This window comes from Ranitomeya variabilis, chromosome 3, assembly GCF_051348905.1.
Source record: "Ranitomeya variabilis isolate aRanVar5 chromosome 3, aRanVar5.hap1, whole genome shotgun sequence".
Classification (NCBI taxonomy): domain Eukaryota; kingdom Metazoa; phylum Chordata; class Amphibia; order Anura; family Dendrobatidae; genus Ranitomeya; species Ranitomeya variabilis.
Window position 1 is genome coordinate 272,640,983 of NC_135234.1, and position 20,525 is coordinate 272,661,507.

A 20,525-nucleotide genomic window follows, 5' to 3' on the forward strand; every position below is an offset into this window, starting at 1 on the left:
CATTTCTGGTTGATTCCATATTTTTACATTGTTTGCTAAGTGTGGTAATATTTGTTTTGCACACAAGGTAAATTTTATATTTGTGTTCATATATGGTAAATTAAAAACTTTTCCAAAAAAGTTGAGGCAGCACACCAAATCCAAAGTTATACTTCCCCTACAGCCTCCAAAAGGCCGTCATAAACCAACCTCCGGGCCTGACCACTGCCTTTATTGACCAATTCTCCACCTGGCTCCTTCACTCTCTCTCTCTGCTGGCCTTCCCACCATCATCTTGGGTGTCTTCAACATCCCCATTGACACCCACTAGACAGCAGCCTCCAAACTTCTGTCCCTTACTTCATCTTTTGGACTTACTCAGTGGTCCTCCTCAGCCACCCACACAGAGGGACACACATTAGACCTGGTCTTCACCCGTTTCTACTCCTTATCTAACTTCACAACCTCCCCTCTCCCTCTATCTGACCACCATCTACTCACCTTCTCATCCCTGTCCTCCTCACCTGTCACCCATGACCAGCAACATGTGCACTCATGCAGGAACTTCGCACACCTAGACACCCACACACTCTCTGACTCTATCCTACCACTAGCATCCATATCCTCACTCCACGACACAGACACTGCCACTGCTTTCTACAATGCCACTCTTGCATCAGCTATTGACACGGTCGCCCCTGTCATGCATAGCAGAGTGCGACAAATCAATAGACAACCCTGGCACAATGACATCACTAAAAAGCATCGGCAAGTATCCAGAATTGCAGAACGGCGTTTGAAGATGATTTCACTGCACTCAAACAAGCAACATTCGCATTCAAATCAGCTCTCACCTCTGCTAAACAGGCCTATTTTACATCCCTCATATCTTCTTTATCCCATGATCACAAACAGTTGTTCAACACTTTTAACTCCCTCCTCCGTCCACCAATGCCCATCTGAGTTCCCTAATCGTTGCTGAGGACTTTGCCACGCACTTCAAAAATAAGATAGACCAAACAAGGCAAATCTTTGTTGTCAAACCATCACAACCCCTTTGCATACCAGACCAGTGCCCAAACCCCATAACTTCTCTCTCCAAAATCACTGAAGGGAAGCTTGCTTATCTTCTCTCCAAATCACACCTCACCACTTGTGCACTTGACCCCATCCTATCCCACCTCCTCCCCGACCTCAACACCACACTAATCCCATCCCTAACCCATCTCTTCAACCTATCACTAACTTCTGATATCTTCCCCACTGCTTTCAAACATGCCACCATCACACCTATCCTCAAAAAGCCATCCCTTGACCCAAGCACTATGTCCAGCTATTGCCCCATATCTTTGCTCCCATTTGCTTCCAAACTCCTTGAGCAGCATGTCCATGCTGAACTTTCCTCTCACTTTGCTTATAACTCTCTCTTCAAAAACCTACAATCTGGCTTCGGTCCCCACCATTCCATTGAGACTGCCCTGACCAAAATTACTAAAGACTTACTTACAGCCAAAGCTAACAGACAATTCTCTATACTCTTCCTTCTAGACCTGTCCTCTGTTGTCAACACAGTTGATGACTGCCTCCCACTACAGATCCTCTCTTCCTTTGGTGTCAAAGACCTTGCCCTATCTTGGATATCCTCATACCTTACCAACCCCACATTTAGCGTTTCCTACTCCCATACTACCTCTTCATCTCGCCCCCTCTCTGTTGGTGTCCCTCAAGGCTCTGTCCTAGGGCCCTTACTCTTCTCAATCTATACACTCGGCCTGGGACAACTCATATGGTCTTATGGCTTCCAGTACCATCTATATGCTAATGTCACTCAGATCTACCTCTCTGGCCCAGATGTCACCTCTCTACTCTCCAGAATCCCAGAGCGTCTATCAGCCATATCCTCCTTCTTCTCCTCTCGCTTCCTCAAGCTCAATGTGGACAAATCTGAACTAATTATCTTTCCTCCATTTTGCATATCTTCCCTACCTGATCTATCTATCAAAATAAATGAAATCACACGTTCCCCTGTCCCCAAAATCCACTGCCTCAGAGTAACCCTTGACTCTGCCCTTTCCTTCAAACCTCACATCCAAGCTCTCGCCACCTCCTGTCACTTCCAGCTCAAAAATATTCCCAGAATCCGTCCTTACCTCAACCCTCACTCTACCAAAATGATTGTGCATGCCCTAATCATCTCCCGCCTCAACTACTGCAACATCCTCCTCTGTGGCCTACCTTCTAACACTCTCACACCCCTTCAGTCCATCCTTAACTCTGCTGCCCACCTAAATAATCTTTCTCCTCGCTACACTCCTGCTTCCCCTCTTTGCAAATCCCTTCCCTGGCTCCCAATTTCCCAGCGTATCTAGTTTAAACTACTAATACTGACCTACAAAGCCATCCATAATCTTTCTCCTCCATATATTTCCAAACTAATTTCTCACTATCTCCCCTCACATAATCTCCAGTCCTCTCAAGACCTCCTACTCTCCTCCACGCTTATTCGCTCCTCACTCAATCGCCTCCAAGACTTCTCCCGAATATCCCCCATTCTCTGGAATTATGTGCCCCAACACATCTTGTTATCCACCACATTTGGATCATTCAAAAGAAACCTGAAAACTCACCTCTTCAAAGAAGCTTACAGCCTGTAATGACCACACGGCCACCTCAACAGCATCGGAGCTACTGTATCCTTTGACCTACTGTCTCCTTCCCCATAATCCTGTAGAATGCAGGCCCGCAAGGGCAGTGTCATCATCCGTTCCAGGGTTTATTAGTGTCTGCCCTTTTTTCTGGATGGATCATGTCAAGGGTCAACTGTTCTCTGCCTCATTCTGGGTTCAGGTTTGCTATTTAGCTCCCATGAATCTTGCCGGCAGTGTCAGCTATAGTTCTGCCTTTGGCGTGTTAACTTGACCTTGCTTGTAGCTCTTGATTTGCCCTGCTGTGAGCCCTGACTTGTCCTGTGTCTGTTAACTCCCTCTGTCTCCCCTTTTCCCAGTGTTCCTCTGTCTGTTTGTCTGCTTGATTCTCCGGTTCTGATCCCCTGGCTTGTTTTTTTTACGCTGTTGCTGTTTGTCCCTTTTGTACCGTATATTGCCCGTTCTGGTTTACTTATCTCTGGCTACGTTCTGACTATCCATCTGTCTTATCCTATAAATACTGTCGTGCTATCTCGTGCTTTTGACTCGGCTTGCCTGACCACTCTCTCGTCACTAGGTGACGTCTGTTCTGCTGTCCTGTGTGTGCAGTCTTACTTTCCTCTCAGACTTCCCCCGGTGGAGGTTGCACTGTACTGCACTGCAGCAGCCTGACATTATAGCTGACCAATACATTTAAAGGGATTTCTGCATTTTTTTTTCCCCTGCTCTGTTTGCTATGGATCCGCTCCATAGCTTGGTGGATCAAGTGGATAGTTTGACGATTATGATACAAGACCTGTTTGTGGAACAGAGGGCCTTGTCCTCGTCTCATAACCACCTGCAAAGGGAGCTTTCTGACACAGTTAAATTTTTGCAGACTGACTGTAAGCACTCTGATACTGTTGATGTCTCTTTGCACTCTCCTGAACCTACTGTCAAACTCCCAGATACCTTCTCTGGGGAAAGGGAGAGATTTCATACTTTTAAGGAGAGTTGCAAGCTTTTTTTTTCTCTTAGACCTCGATCTTCTGGAGATGAGAGTCAGCGGGTGGGGATAATTATTTCCTTACTGCGGGAGGGACCTCAATCATGGGCTTTCTCTTTACCTGCTTCTGCCCCTGAACGTGTGTCTGTGGATAGATTCTTTGAGGCTCTGGGACTTATTTATGACGAACCGGACCGGGTCAGGGTTGCAGAGGACATGATCATGAGTCTCTCCCAGAATGAACTCACAGCTGAACAGTATTGTTCTGAGTTTAGGCGGTGGTCCGTTGAGGTGTCTTGGGGTGACTCTGCTCTGAGGCACTTGTTTGAGAGAGGACTTTCTGATCATCTCAAAGACGCACTGGCCCTTCACACGCCTCCCAGTTCCCTGGTGGAGGCCATGACTCAGGCCATTCGTATGGACCGGAGATTATGGGAGAGAATTATCCAGCGTGAGATTCCTGTTTTGCCTGCCAAGTCTGAGGTTATGTCATTCAAGGAGACTATGGAAGTTGGTGCCATCAATTTCAAGGAGAAGGAGAGGAAAGGGCTATGTGATGGGAAATTATGTTTTTACTGTGGAGATCCGGGACATTGGAAGAAGGACTGCCCCTCTTGTCCATCGAGTAACAAGCTGCCGAGTCTGGGTGATGGTTTTGGAGGTCATCCAGACTCACAGGTACCATTTTCGTCATTTCAAAAAGTTTTGTTAGAGGTGGAACTTTGTTATGGAGGTGTTTTTGCATCCACTTCAGCGTTTGTGGACTGTGGATCTTCCATGAACTTCATTGACTATAGTCTGGTGTCCAAGTTAAAGTTAGGGACAGTTAGGCTAGAGACTCCCATCCATATCGTTGCCATTGACAAGACACCGTTGGCTCAAAATGTCCTTAAATTTGTCTCTGAGAAGTTCCTCCTCAAGGTGGGTTCTTTGCACCAGGAACGAATTTCATGTTATGTTATGAATAATCTTCCTGCGGGACTGGTGTAGGGGTTCCCCTGGTTGCAGAGGCATAATCCTGTTATAGACTGGGGATCTCGTGATATTGTTAAATGGGGTCCTAATTGTTCCAATGGTTGTCTTTCTGCTGTGTTTGTGTCCACTATTAGTCCGGAGGGTATTCCGGAGTACCTACAGGACTTTGGGGACGTGTTCTCCGAAAAAGAGGCTGAGGTCTTACCACCCCATCGTCCTTATGATTGTACCATCAACCTTATTCCGGGTTCTAAATTGCCCAAAGCCCGTTTGCACAATCTTTCTGGCCCGGAATCTACTGCTATGAAAAACTATATCTCTGATAGTCTACGCAAAGGTCACATCCGTTCCTCTGTCTCACCTGTGGCCGCGGTTTTTTTTTTGTCAAGAAAAAAGATAATGGTTTACGCCCATGCCTCGATTTCCAGGAACTAAATAAAATTACGGTGAGAAATACCTACCCTCTCCCACTCATTTCTGATCTCTATAACCAATTGTCTGGGGCTAAGTGGTTTTCCAAACTCGATCTTAGGGGAGCATATAACCTTATCCGCATTCAGGAAGGGGATGAGTGGAAAATGGCATTTCTCACCTCCGAGGGCCTGTTTGAAAATTTGGTCATGCCCTTTGGTCTCACAAACACGCCCGCAGTGTTTCACAACTTCATGAATGATGTTTTTTCTGATTTTATCGGGCGCTTTATGATTTTATACCTGGATGATATCCTTGTTTTTTCGCCTGACAAGGAATCTCACATTGGTCATTTACGTGCTGTTCTTCACCGGTTACGGGGAAATTCTTTGTTTGCTAAACCAGAGAAATGTTTGTTTTGTGTCCAGGAGCTTTCTTTTCTGGGGATCATCCTTTCTGCAAATGGGTTTCGGATGGATCCCGGAAAGGTACAGGCCATTGTTGATTGGGTGCAACCCAGAGACCTCAAGGGGTTGCAGCGTTTTCTGGGTTTTGCCAATTATTACCGGAAATTCATCAAAGGGTTTTCTCAGGTTGTCAAGCCACTCACTGATCTCACTTGCAAAGGGGCTGATCTCAAAGTTTGGTCATCCTTGGCAGTTGAAGCATTTATTACACTAAAAAAATGTTTTATGTCTGCTCCTGTATTAGTTCAGCCCGATCCATCTAGACCATTCATTGTAGAGGTGGACGCATCAGAGGTGGGAGTAGGGGCGATGTTGTCCCAGGGACCCGTTACTTTGACCAACTTGAGACCATGTGCCTTTTTCTCCCGTAAGTTTTCTTCTGCTGAGAGAAACTATGATGTTGGGAACCGGGAGTTATTGGCCATAAAATTGGCTATTGAAGAATGGAGGGCGGTTCATCGGATCACGGTGATTACTGACCACAAGAATTTGTCTTATATTGAAACCGCCAAACGGTTAACTCCTAGACAGGCTAGGTGGTTGCTTTTTTTCTCTCGTTTTCATTTTTCAATCACTTTTCGGCCTGGTTCCAAGAATGTCAAGGCTGATGCCTTATCTCGCAGTTTTGATCCGGTATCACCCCCCGAACCTCCTTCCTCCATTCTTCAGCACGGGGTGGTTGTTGCGGGGGTATCCTCTGAATTGGAGCAGGAGATTCGAAAGGCTCAGTCTCTTGCTCCTCCCTCTTTGCCTGACAATAAGCTTTTTGTCCCAGTTCAGTACCGATTGAGGATTCTCCGGGAGTTCCACGATTCTGCTCTTAGTGGTCACCCGGGGATCTCTGCCACCCAGAAAGCTATTGCTAGGCTGTTTTGGTGGCCCTCCATGAACTCTGATATCATTGAGTTTGTGTCTGCTTGTGATATCTGTGCCCGTGCAAAGAGCTCCCATAACCGGCCGGCCGGGGAATTGGTGCCATTGCCAATTCCAGATAGACCTTGGACTCATTTGTCCATGGATTTTATCACTGATCTCCCTTCTTCCAATGGCAAAACTGTAATCTGGGTAGTGGTTGACAGATTCAGTAAGCAAGCGCATTTTGTACCTCTGGCAGGATTGCCTAATGCTGAGACACTATCTAGATTGTTTGTTGAACACGTTGTACGGCTGCATGGTGTGCCTTTGAGTATGGTTTCTGATAGAGGAGTACAATTTGTGTCCAAATTTTGGAGGGCATTTTGGAAAAGATTGGGTATTAGTTTGACCTTCTCCTCTGCTTACCATCCTGAGACCAATGGGCAGACGGAGAGGACCAATCAGTCACTTGAACAGATTTTGAGGTGTCTTGCTACATCTCAGCAGGATGATTGGTGTTCTTTGTTGCCCGTGGCTGAATTTGCATTTAATAATCGGATTAACCAGTCCACCGGCAACTCTCCATTCTTCTGTAACTACGGTTTTCATCCCCATTTTGGTGAATTTTCTAGGCTGGATTCAGGATGTCCAGGGGCTGATATAGCAGTGCAACGGTTGGGGGAGGTGTGGAGGGAGGTCCAGAAGAGCATTGGGAAGGTTCAGAGCAAACATAAACTTTTTGCTGATAAGCGACGGTCTGTAGGACCTAAGTTCCTGGTGGGAGATAAAGTGTGGTTGTCTACCAAGAACATTCGTCTAAAGATTCCTTCTGCTAAGCTGGGTCCCAGGTTTATTGGTCCTTATGAGATCATTGAGGTGGTCAATCCAGTTGCCTTTTGTTTACGCCTTCCTTAGTCGCTTCGGATCCCCAATGTGTTCCATAAATCCCTCCTTAAGTCCTTTATACCATTTTCCGCTGGGCCTCCATCCCCTCCGCCTCCTGTCTCTGTGGATGGTCAGACCGAGTTTGAAGTAGAAAGGATCGTGGATTCTCGCATGGTCCGTAGTTCTCTTCAGTATTTGGTCCATTGTAGGGGTTATGGTCCTGAGGATCGATCTTGGGTCCTGGCGCGATCTGTCCATGCTGATCGATTGGTCCGGGCATTTCATGCACGTTATCCTGGGAAACCTGGAGGTCCGGGGGCCCCCCCTTGAGAGGAGGGTACTGTCATGATCCATTCCAGGGTTTATTAGTGTCTGCCCTTTTTTCTGGATGGATCATGTCAAGGGTTAACTGTGCTCTGCCTCATTCTGGGTTCAGGTTTGCTATTTAGCTCCCATGAATCTTGCTGGCAGTGTCAGCTATATGTCTGCCTTCGGCGTGTTAACCTGACCTTGCTGGTAGCTCTTGATTTGCCCTGCTGTGAGCCCTGACTGGTCCTGTGTCTGTTAACTCCCTCTGTCTCCCCTTTTCCCAGTGTTCCTCTGTCTGTCAGCTTGATTCTCCGGTTCTGATCCCCTGGCTTGTTTTTTTTACGCTGTTGCTGTTTGTCCCTTTTGTACCGTATATTGCCCGTTCTGGTTTACTGATCTCTGGCTACGTTCTGACTATCCATCTGTCTTATTCTATAAATACTGTCGTTCAATCTCGTGCTTTTGACTCGGCTTGCCTGACCACTCTCTCGTCACTAGGTGGCATCTGTTCTGCTGTCCTGTGTGTGCAGTCTCTTTCCTCTCAGACTTCCCCTGGTGGAGGTTGCACTGTACTGCACTGCAGCAGCCTGACAGGCAGGGTCCTCTTCCCTCTGTACCAGTCTGTCATTGTTAGTTTTGTTTACTGTAAGTGATATTTGTATTTTGATGTAACACCTTCTCATGTACAGCACTATGGAATTAATGGTGCTATATAAATAAATAAATAATAATAATAATAATAATAATAAATAATAATAATTCCACTCTCCTTGGGGGTTAAGGGGTTAATGAGAAAAAATGAACTTTTTTGAATTTGCCAAATGGCTCCAATGAAACAAAGTCTGAATACTTTCCGTACCCACTGTATCTCTATATCTTTGGTATTGATGATTCCACTCTCCTTTTTGTCAACTGACCATTATAAATAGCACATTCACTTTATTACATTTTTTGAATCATGTCACACTTGTGATCATAAACATATTTGCTGTTTTATTGTGGATATTTGATCTCTTTACAACACTTTAGGACCACTTATTTCAGGAAATCTATTTGAATGCATGGTAGTAAGAGGTTTTGGGCTATTGGTTTATTATCCTTTCTCTAACCTTTTTCTTATGCATTGGATGCATTTTTTATTGTTCTGTTTTATGTATGCATGTATGTTAACAAATGCTACAATATATTTTTTCACCTATTGTATGCTTCCTTTTTGGTGATGAGTAATTAATCTGCATAATCAAAAATCTTAAAATATATTATCATACTAAATTCAGACAGATCTGTTTTGGCAGACCTCTTTAAGTTGTAAAATTGGAGACCGGTAAATGCCACATCAATATGATGAACAGACTGTTGTATTTGACTTCCTATTTTATCACATGTACACACTACCTAACATTTCTGGTTGATTTCATATTTTTACATTGTTTGCTGTGTGGTAATATTGTTTTTTGCACACATTGTAAATTTTATATTTGTGTTCATATATGGTAAATTAAAAACTTTTCCAAAAAAGTTGAGGCAGCACATCAAATCCAAAGTTATAAAGTGCTTTTTCATAGCCCATGTGGCGACGTTTCGGCCCTGGGTACAGACCTTTCTGGACCAAAACATTGCCACATGGGCTCTTAAAAAGCACTTTATAACTTTGGATTTGGCGTGCTGCCTCAAATTGTTTGGATAAGCATTTACTAGGACTGGTATGTACCTATGAGGCATCTGCACTAGTGATGAGCGAACGTGCTCGCCACTACTCGTTACTCACCCGAGTATCAGTGTACTCGGTGTACTCGCCGAGCACCGAGTATTTCTGGGATTATTCAGCGCTAACTGGTGTCTCCACTCAGCATTTTTGGCGGACTTTAGAGACCCAATCACGCTGCAGGGATTGTCTGCCAGGCCATGAAATGCCACTGCCATCTTTGTTGTCTTCATGCAGTGATTGGCTTGGCTGCATAGCATCATCCCGAGCAGTCTTGGACTGGCCCACCGGAGAACCGGAGTATTCTCCGGTGAGCCCAGGCACTGACACCTGCTGGCATACTGGCCAGCCATTGCCTAGGGCTCCCACTGCTTCAGGGGCCCCCAGCCAGTGGCTATGGGGCCCTTGAGTCAAGGGAGCCTGCCCTGTGCCAGTATCAGCAGCTGGAGACAGGATCTATGGGCATGGAGAGGTGTGAATACCATTTCTCTTTAATAGCGGGCAGTGTTAGCTGCAGGCTGCAGCTGACACTGCCCGCATGTAAAGCCCCACCACCACACGCACACACACAGCACCGCACACATACACACATGCAGGCACACAGACTCACACAGAGCAGCTGTGAGAGTGTGTGTGTGCCTGCGTGTGTGTGTGTGTGATGAGCTGCTGCTGCGGTGAGGTGTGTGTGTGTGTGTGGTGCTGAAGGACAAGGATATTGGTGGGGGGAGACAATGATGGAGGTGATGGGCAATGATGGTGGTGGGGATAGACAATGATGGAGCTGATGGGCAATGATGGTGGTGGGGGAGACAATGATGGAGGGGATGAGCAATGATGTGGTGGGGGGAGACAATGATGGAGGTGATGGGCAATGATGGAGGTGATAGGCAATGGAGGTGATAGGCAATGATGGTGGGGAGGCATTGATGAAGGTGATGGGCCATGATGGTGGTGGGGGAGGCAATGATGGAGGTGATGGGCAATGATGGAGGTGATTGGCAATGGAGGTGATAGGCAATGATGGTGGGGAGACAATGATGGAGGTGATGGGCAATGGTGGTGGTGGGAGGCAATGATGTAGGTGATGAAATGGGCAATGATGGTGGTGGGGGGAGGCAATGATGCAGGTGGTGGAATGGGCAGTGATGGAGGTGGTGGGGGAGAATGATAGGGGTGGAGGGGGAGAAGGCAATGATGGAGGTGGTAATGAGGACAATGATGGGGGTGGAGAGGGGCTGCATTATACTTTATGAGGGGGCTACATTATATTCTGTGGGGGACTGCATTATTCTCAGGGTACTACATTATATTATGGGGGTTACATCATACTATATGAGGGGGCTACAGTATACTCTATCGGGGAGCTGCATTATATTCTGTGGTGGGGCTGCATTATACTATATGAGGGGGGCTGCATTATACCCTATGAGGGTGCTACATTATATTCTGTGAGGGGGCTACCCCAACCCTTGCTACATAATTAAGACGTGAACTACCTTATATTATACCCTGATATTAGCGCTTTTTACCGCACAATTGGTGGTCTTGTATCTATTTCTATGTAGCCACACAGTGTGCCCCAATAATGATTTTCTCTGGTGGGCCCAAGGTGCTCCAGTCTGACGCTGATCCCAAGTATAAGAGACCTGGCGCCACCCTGCTCGCCGCATTCAGCTCCAGATTCAGCGAGAGTAGGGAAAGCTGCTGCCGAGATAGGGTCAGAATCGTGGTTTTTATAGTTAGTGTAGGTCTGCAACTGTTAAATCCACAACTCCTGAAAAACCAACAGTCCTTTTTAGGGCTAATTCGTGGGTCCCGATATTGCAGCACTAGGTAGGCAGGGCACAGCATATCCACATCAGTGCAAGGCCTGCAGGCACTGTATGTGCATACATTGCTCCCACTGCATCCCTCCCAAAGCTCCGTAACTGTCTGCTGCTGCTGGTGCAGCTTCTTTACTATATACCTAGTTGCATTTTTTTTCCCCAAAATTTCATCCCCCCCAAAAAATATACAGTCTGTTCTGTCAGACGGAGGCCTGTTTAAAAATCATAGTTTGTCAGGCATACATAGCATAGTTGTGTGTTAGCCTTGTGCCACTGTTTTTTTTTGTGTGTTTTAAATTCACCAAAAAAGGCCTCATATATCTGAGTGCTCCAAGTTTGGGCATTGTAGGCCGGTTTCCCACTTTTTTTGATGTCTGTTACTCTAATTATATACAGCACTATTTTGCATTTAAAAAAAACAGGCCACATATTTTTCAGTGTGGTATTTTCGTGACAGACCTTTTATATCTGCGTGCTTCAAGTTTTGCATTGTAGGCCTGTTTCCCACTTTTTTTCCTGTCTGTTACTCAACTGATAAACAGCACTATTTTGCATTAAAAAAATACAGGCCCCATATTTGTCAGTGTGATATTTCCGTGACAGGCCTCATATACCTGCATGCTCCAAGACTGGGCATTTTAGCCCGTTTTGAAACTTTTTTTGCTGTCTGTTACTCTAATTATATACAGCACTATTTTGCATTTAAAAAAAAAACAGGCCACATATTTGGCAGTGTGGTATTTCCGTGACAGGCCTCTTATATCTGCATGCTCCAAGTTTGGGCATTGCAGGCCGGTTTCCCACTTTTTTTTCTGTTACTCTAATTATATACAGCACTGTTTTGCATTTTCAAAAAAACAGGCCTCATATTTGGCAGTGTGGAATTTCCTTGACAGGCCTCATATATCTGCGTGCTCCAAGTTTGGGCATTGTGGAGCATTTTGCCAATGTTTTTGCTGACTGTTACTCTACTTACTGTATATAAAGCACTATTTTGCATAAATTAACTTCACAAAGAAGCCCCCAAAAATGTAATACAGTCTGTTATGTCAGGCTGAGGCCTGCCTGGTGCTTGTGTATGAAAAATCGTAGATTTGCAGGCATACTGATCAGATATTATTTCGCTCCTAATTAGTGTTGAGCATTCCGATACTGCAAGTATCGGGTATCGGCTGATACTTGCTGTATCGGAATTCCGATACCGAGATCCGATATTTTTGTGATATCGGGTATCGGTATCGAAACAACATTAATGTAAAAATGTGTAAAAGAGAGAATTAAAATAAAAAATATTGCTATACTCACCTCTCCGACGCAGCCTGCACCTTACCGAGGGAAGCGGCAGCGTTCTTTGTTTAAAATTCGCGCTTTTCTTTCCTTTACGTGAGTCCCGGCTTGTGATTGGTTGCGTGCCGCCCATGTGACCGGGACGCAACCAATCACAGCAAGCCGTGACATAATTTCAGGTCCTTCAGGATTTTAAAATTACGTTCCGGCGTTGTGATTGGTTGCGTCGCAGTCACATGGGCGACGCAACCAATCACAGCAAGCCGTGACGTAATTTCAGGTCCTTAAGGATTTTAAAATTACGTCCCGGCTTTGTGATTGGTTGCGTCGCAGTCACATGGGAGACGCAACCAATCACAAGCCGTGACGTCACGGGAGGCTGGACACGCGCCCATTTTAAAATTTTAAAATGCGCGCGTGTCCAGCCTCCCGGCTTGTGATTGGTTGACCGCGGCGCAACCAATCACAAGCCGGGACGTCACGGGAGGCTGGACACGCGCCCATTTTAAAATTTTAAAATGCGCGCGTGTCCAGCCTCCCGGCTTGTGATTGGTTGACCGCGGCGCAACCAATCACAAGCCGGGACGTCACGGGAGGCTGGACACGCGCCCATTTTAAAAAGCGCGCGTGTCCAGCCTCCCGTGACGTCACGGCTTGTGATTGGTTAATGGCGGCCATGTTGCCGGGACGCGGACCAATCACAGCAAGCCGTGACGAGATTACGTCACGGCTTGCTGTGATTGGTCCGCGTCCCGGCAACATGGCGCCGTGACCAATCATAAGCCGGGACGTCACTGGAGGCTGGACACGCGCGCTTTTTAAAAAGCGCGCGTGTCCAGCCTCCCGTGACGTCACGGCTTGTGATTGGTTAATGGCGGCCATGTTGCCGGGACGCGGACCAATCACAGCAAGCCGTGACGTAATCTCGTCACGGCTTGCTGTGATTGGTCCGCGTCCCGGCAACATGGCCGCCCTGACCAATCACAAGCCGGGACTTCACGTAACCAAGTAAAAGCGCAAATTTTAAACAAACAACGCTGCCGGTTCCCTCACTGAGGTCCAGGCTGCGTCGGAGAGGTGAGTATAGCGATATTTTTTATTTTAATTCTTTCTTTTACACATTTATATGGATCCCAGGGCCTGAAGGAGAGTTTCCTCTCCTTCAGACCCTGGGAACCATCAGGGATACCATCTGATACTTGAGTCCCATTGACTTGTATTGGTATCGGGTATCGGTATCGGATTGGATCCGATACTTTGCCGGTATCGGCCGATACTTTCCGATACCGATACTTTCAAGTATCGGACGGTATCGCTCAACACTACTCCTAATAAATACATTTGTGTTGAGCTTTTGAAAAAGTGCAGTAGTGCATTTAAAATGGGCAAAGCAAGGGCCAAGGGACGGGAAAGTGGATGTGATGCTTATGGTGCATGCAGAGGACGAGGCAGAGGCCAAGGTGAAAGTGAGCCACAACCAAGACCCAAATCTTCCTGCTCGACCTTCCTGTCCCAGTTTCTAGAGGACCGCAGCACACCACTATTGAAGCCAGAGCATTGTGAAATGGTTGTTGGTTGGATAGTGGATAATGCTTCCAGTCACTTAGCCGCCACCACCACCACCATGTCTTCCACATGGTCAAGTCTGAGTAGCCGAGGGTGTGGCCCGGATATTCCCCACCCTGATCCTCCTTCCTCCCACCATTTCAAGATTCCGGACTCTCGGCCGGTCAACTTGAAGTGGTGACAGCTGAGATTGCATGTAGAGAGGCCCAAAGCTTTGACCAGCCCCGTTCACATGAAGGCAATGGTGGGAAAGTGTCAGAAGAGGTGGACGATGATGAGATACAATTGCCAGAAAGTCAGGAGGAGGAGCAGGGTGCGGATGTGGAAGACGAGGTGTTGGATGACTATGTGACTGACCCAACCTGGCAGGAGGACATGCAGAGTGAGGGCAGCAGCACACATGGGGAAGGAGGCATATGACCACAACAGGCAGGAAGAAGCAGTGTGGTGGCCACAGAGAGGAGGCGTGCATCCTTTCCCCATAACACCAACATGAGTTGTCATCCCAACTGTTAAATCTTCCTGAGTATGATTATTTTTTAAAGACTCTGCCAATAACCCGAAACAGGCCATTTGCAGCACCTGCCATGCCTGCATCAGCAGGGGTAGCAAAACAACTAGCCTGACCACCACCAGCATGATCAAGCACATGGCAGCAAAGCACCTGACTTTGTGGACTGAACCCCAGGCTCCAGGACCACTGTCTGCAGGTCACACCACTGATTCTCCACTGTTTTGCGTAGAAGCCAATCCTCAGTGCACCATGCATGTGAAGATGCCTCCTGCCCTGCACCTGTTGTTGCCCACAGTCAAGCAGCACCATCATCAAGCCCGTCCACATCCTTGTCCCAGCACAGTCTTCAGTTGTCTATACCCCAGTCTTTGGAATGGAAGTGGAAATACCCATCCAATGCCCCACAGGCCACAGTCCTAAATTCAAACATTTCTCTTCTGCTCGCGCTCGAAATGTTGCCTTTTAGGCTCGTTGAGACGGAAGCTTTCCGCAACCTGAAGGCGGCAGCCGTCCCAAGGAACTCGGTCCCCAGTCACCACTATTTCTCACGGTGTGCCGTACTGGCTTTACACCAGCATGTGTCCCACAACATTACCCGTGCCCTCAGCAATGCTGTTACAGGGAAAGTCCACCTAACCATGGACACATGGACAAGTGCTTGTGGGTAGTGATGGTACATCTCACTAACAGCACACTGTCTTGACATAGTGGATGCCGGGACCCAGTCGGACCTTGGGATGGAACACATCCTCCTCACGCCGAAGATTGCTGGCCCTACGTCAATCAGAGTTGCCCCCATTGTCTACAGCTCCTGCACCTCCTCCTCCTCCTCTTCCTCCTCCATGTCTGAAATCAGTCTGAAATCAACACATCAGTCAGAAGCTGGAAACACTGCAGCACTGCCTCAGCCAAGCGGCAACAGGATGTGCTGAAGCTAATCTGCATAGGTGACAAACCGCACAATGCAGAAGAGTTGTGGACAGCGCTGAAAGAGCAGTCAGATATTTGGATGACACCACTGAACATACAGCCAGGCATGGTCGTGTGTGACAATGGCTGTAACCTGGTGGCAGCTCTGAGGCAAGGTGAGCTCACACACGTACCTTGCTTGGCCCATGTGCTTAACCTCGTGGTTCAACATTTTCTGAAAAGCTACCCGGAGCTGCCGCATCTGCTAGTGAAAGTGTGCTGTCTGTCTGCCCATTTTAGAAAGTCAGCTACAGCTTCAGTCACCCTTGCCGTGCTTCATCAGCATATGCAGCTTTCAGCTCACCGACTGGTGTGTGATGTCCCCACATTTTGGAACTCTACTCTGCATATGTTGGAAAGGATTTGTGAGCAGAAGAGGGCAGTTGTTGACTACCAACATCAACAAGGCCATCAATATTCAGTTCAGACAAAACACATAAGACCTCAGGAGTGGACATGGATGACAGACATATGTACCTTCCTCCAAAACTTTGAGAACTGCACCAAGATGGTGAGCGGCGACGGCGCCATAATTAACTTCACCATCCCGCTTCTCAGCATTCTGAAAACCTCTCTGCTCACAATTAAGGAGGATGCATTGCAGGCAGAGCACGAGGACATGGAGCAAGAAACCATACAGGGGGATTACACTCAGCCCAGCCTCATGTCTTCTCAACGTGGATTGGTAGGTAATGAGGAGGAGGAAGAACAGAAACTATTTTAATGGGCTATAAACAGTACTACAACCACAGCTGTCATACCGTCTGTTCAGCGTGGATGGCCTGAGGACAGGGAGGAGAAGGATGAGGAGGAGGAGGACAGCATGGTCAGCCGTCCGCTGGTGAGGGCACGGAATTGTTGCCTGTTAGCAGTCTGGCACGCATGGCTGACTATATGTTGTGCTGCGTTTCACGTGACCCTCGCATTATAAAAATTTTGGGTGACACTCTTTACTTGTTGGTGACACTTCTAGACCCACACTACAAGGAGAACTTTCAATCTCTTCTGCCAGAGGCAGAGAGGTGTACTAAAATGTTGCAGTACCAGAGGGCCCTTGTAGCAGAATTACTTAGAAAATTCTCATGTGAGAACGCTGGCAGCAGACGTCAGAGTTTGTTATACAACCAAGGAGTCCAAGTGAGAGAGGCAGAAGTACAATCCAGCTCAAGCAGGGGAACAATGGCAAAGTTCTCGGACAGTTTTCTCAGACCCTCTCATCGTGAAGGCACAGAGGCAAGGGGTGCTGTCACAAGAAGTGCAATGTTTGGGAAGATGGTGAGGGAGTACCTTGCAGATCATACAAACGTCCTCCGTGATTCCTCTGTGCCTTTTACTTATTGGGTATCCAAGCTGGACACGTGGCATGAACTGGCTCTCTATGCCTTGTAGATTCTGGCGTGCCCTGCTGCTAGCATTCTGTCAGAGCGGGTTTTTAGTGATGCTGGTGGAATTATAATAGATAAGTGCATCTGCCTGCAAACTGAAAATGCTGACAGGCTGACTCTTATAAAAATGAACAAGGGCTGGACTGGGAAAGACTTCTGTACACCACCAAGTAAAAAAAGCGAAACATAACCTCAAATACATTCTCTGTTTTGGGGAGGTGTATTCTCATGCACCTCTTCACAACCACACATGGGTATAAGCTCCCAGATTTGGTCTGTTTGTTCTTATCCTCCTCCTTATCCTCATCATCCAAAAACACTAGATTACCAGGGTGAACATGCTCTTTACTGTTATGGGCTGGTGAATTTTGGGCAAGGAGGCTGTGATGGCACTATTTTATTTATTAAAAAAAGACCCCCCATTGGGGAATTGTTTGTCAGCTCCTTGCTTCTTAACTCTGTCTCCTGCAATGTGTCCTTTGACTGCCACTAGATGACCAGGGTGAAAGTGCTCTGTACAGTGAATTTTGGGCAAGGGGGCTGTGATGGCACTATTTTATTTAGTAAAAAATGGACCCCACATTGGGGAATTGGGCATTAAATTACATTGGGCCTACTTCTTAACTCTGTCTCCTGCAATCTCTCCTTTAACTGCCACTAGATCACCAGGGTTAATGTGCTCTGTAGTGTTATAGGCCACTGAATTTTGGGCAAGGGGGTTGTGATGGCCCAAGTTTATTTATTAAAAAAAGGACCCCCATTGGGGAGTTGTTTGTCAGCTCCCTTCTTCTGAACTCTGTCTCCTGCAATATGTCCTTTAACTGCCATTAAATGACCAGGGTGAACGTGCTCTGTACGGTGAATTTTGGGCAAGAGGGCTGTGATGGCACTATTTTATTTTGTAAAAAGATGACCCCCCCATTGGGGAATTGTTTGTCAGCTCCTTGCTTCTTAACTCTGTCTCCTGCAATGTGTCCTTTGACTGCCACTAGATGACCAGGGTGAAAGTGCTCTGTACGGTGAATTTTAGGCAAGGGGGCTGTGGTGGCACTATTTTATTTAGTAAAAAAAGGACCCACAATGGGGAATTATGCAGTATATTACATTGGGCTTACTTCTTAACTCTGTCTCCTGCAATGTTTCCTTTAACTGCCACTAGATCACCAGGGTTAATGTGCTCTGTACTGTTATAGGCCACTGAATTTTGGGCAGGGGGGTTGTGATGGCTCAAGTTTATTTATTAAAAAAAGGACCCCCCCCATTGGGGAATTGTTTGCCAGCTCCCTTCTTCTTAACTGTCTCCTGCAATGTGTCCTTTAACTGCCACTAGATGACCAGGGTGAATGTGCTCTGTACGGTGAATTTTGGGCAAGGGGGCTGTGATGGCACTAGTTTATTTTTTAAAAAAGGACCCCCTATTGTGGAATTGTTTGTCAGCTCCCTACTTCTTAACTCTGTCTCCTGCAATGTGTTCTTTAACTGCCACTAGATGACCAGGGTGAACGTGCACTGTACAGGGGCTGTGATGGCACTATTTTATTTAGTAAAAAGATAACCCCACATTGGGGAATTGTTTGTCAGCTCATGCCCTCCATTACAAGTCTCAGAGACACACCCCTACATTGGGCCTACTTCTTAACTCTGTTTCCTGCAATGTCTCTTCCTTTTCTCGGACGACATGACCTGGATGAACGTGTTCTGTACTTTTATAGGCCACAGAATTTTGGGCAAGGGGGGCTGTGATGGCAACAATATATTTTTTTACAAAAGTACCCCCCATTGGTGAAACCACATCCTTGTTGGCAAAGACTTCATGACATCTGTTTACCTTAAAGAGCTCACTTGAAAAGCTCCTTTTTGTGTTGCCTGGTTGCACACATTGGACACAATACACTTCATATAAATTTGATAAAGCAATGCTGTTAGTTTGGCTCAGTAGTTCATTACAAATATTTCTATGTCCACTAGATTAGTTTCTCTCCTTGAGAGCCATAACTTGGCTGCATCAAATGTACAAATGGCGAATGTACAAATGGCGATTTGGAATCCAGATTAAAATACTGTATAGGAAATGGATTTACAGATGTGACAGACAATGCTCATAGTGACAAAATCTTGAGAAATGTTTGTTTATTCATTTCAAAAACAGTTCTAAGCCTCTACATGTTTGCTGTTTGTCAATGTAAAACATTAAGGTTTACTGAAACTCTGCCTGTAGTGGTTTGATCTAAATCCTTGTGACTTTTATTTTCTAGGGGTTTATGTCCCCTCGTCTGATGACTCCATGATATCTCAATTTCCTCCAACCTTGAAAAGTGGCCACTTGAAAGTCTGGGTGAAACTAGGGTTACTACATAGTGTAAATCACTATATAAGACCAGAGAAACATGACTAAGACAGATGCCAAAACTGGGGTACCTGTACATGTACAGTGTGCTGATACCTGAATAATTGGGGATGCCCATGCAGTGTAGGTAATCTCCCAGGGGTTCTCTGTCTTGTTGTTGCTTCTCTGATATTCCAGATGGATGATGTTTAAAAGCCTCTTGTGAATGATGTAAGTATACTGTATGTAGTTAATCTTTATATATATATGTAACCACTATATGTATTTAATCCTTATGTGTACTTATTAACCTTTGTATGTTAACATATACAAAAGTGTACGCACTCACACTATTCAATCATAGTATTCTTTGAATTTTGTAGTTTGCAATAAAATTGTGTTGCATTGCAAGTATTAGCCTTATTTAAAGCCAAATCTGAACCTTAGTGTTAAAAACATGGCAAATAAAATTTGCCAAATTCTCCTGTAAATAATTCTGCAAAGAGGGAACCATCATACCATTAAAAAATACAAGTGGATTTTCATGGGCCCATCCAGTATGTGGGTTTCAAGGCGTAATGGGGTGCCTATACAGCAGGGTTGGCCTTGCTGCCAATATGTAAAACAAAGGAGTACGGGAGTACAAAATGAATATTGTGAAGTGGATTTTCATGGGCCCATCCAGTATGTGGGTTACAAGGTGTAATGGGGTGCATATGACTGACTATGCAGCAGGGCTGGCCTTCCTGCCAATATGTAAAACAAAGGAGTACGGGCGTTCAAAATGAATATTGTGAAATGGATTTGCATGGGCCCATCAGTATGTGGGTTCCAAGGCGTAATGTTGAGTCATACGTGTGCGCTCCTTCCGTCATGCGAGATGTGAGCACATTGTGCATTTGGAAACCCAGATACTGGATCTAAATGTGCAGCTGGCAACACTGAGATCCATAGACAATATGGAGAGGAGTCTTCTGCTCACAGAGCAGACGCTCAATGGGATAGATGAGGAGCGGGATGGTAGGATGGAGCTGCAGGACAGTGTGGCAGTTAGCTGGGTGACAGATAGAAGGCGGGGTAGAGGGAAGAGTGCCAGGGAGGCTAGTCCTGATCTGGCACACCCCAATAAGTTTGCTAAGTTGGCAGATGAGGGAGGTGCCAGTACAGGGGTAGCACTGCTGCAGCCAGGCATGTCCTCTGAAAGCCGGAGGAGTGACTGCTCCATTAAGGAGGGAAATAGGAGAGCAGGGCAGGCCAGACAGGTGCTGGTAGTGGGGGACTCAATTATTAGGGGAACAGATAGGGCAATCTGTCACAAAGACAGGGATCATCGGACGGTGTGCTGCCTACCTGGCGCTCGAGTCCGACACATCGCTGATCGGGTGGACAGATTACTGGGAGGGGCTGGTGAGGACCCAGCGGTCATGGTGCACATT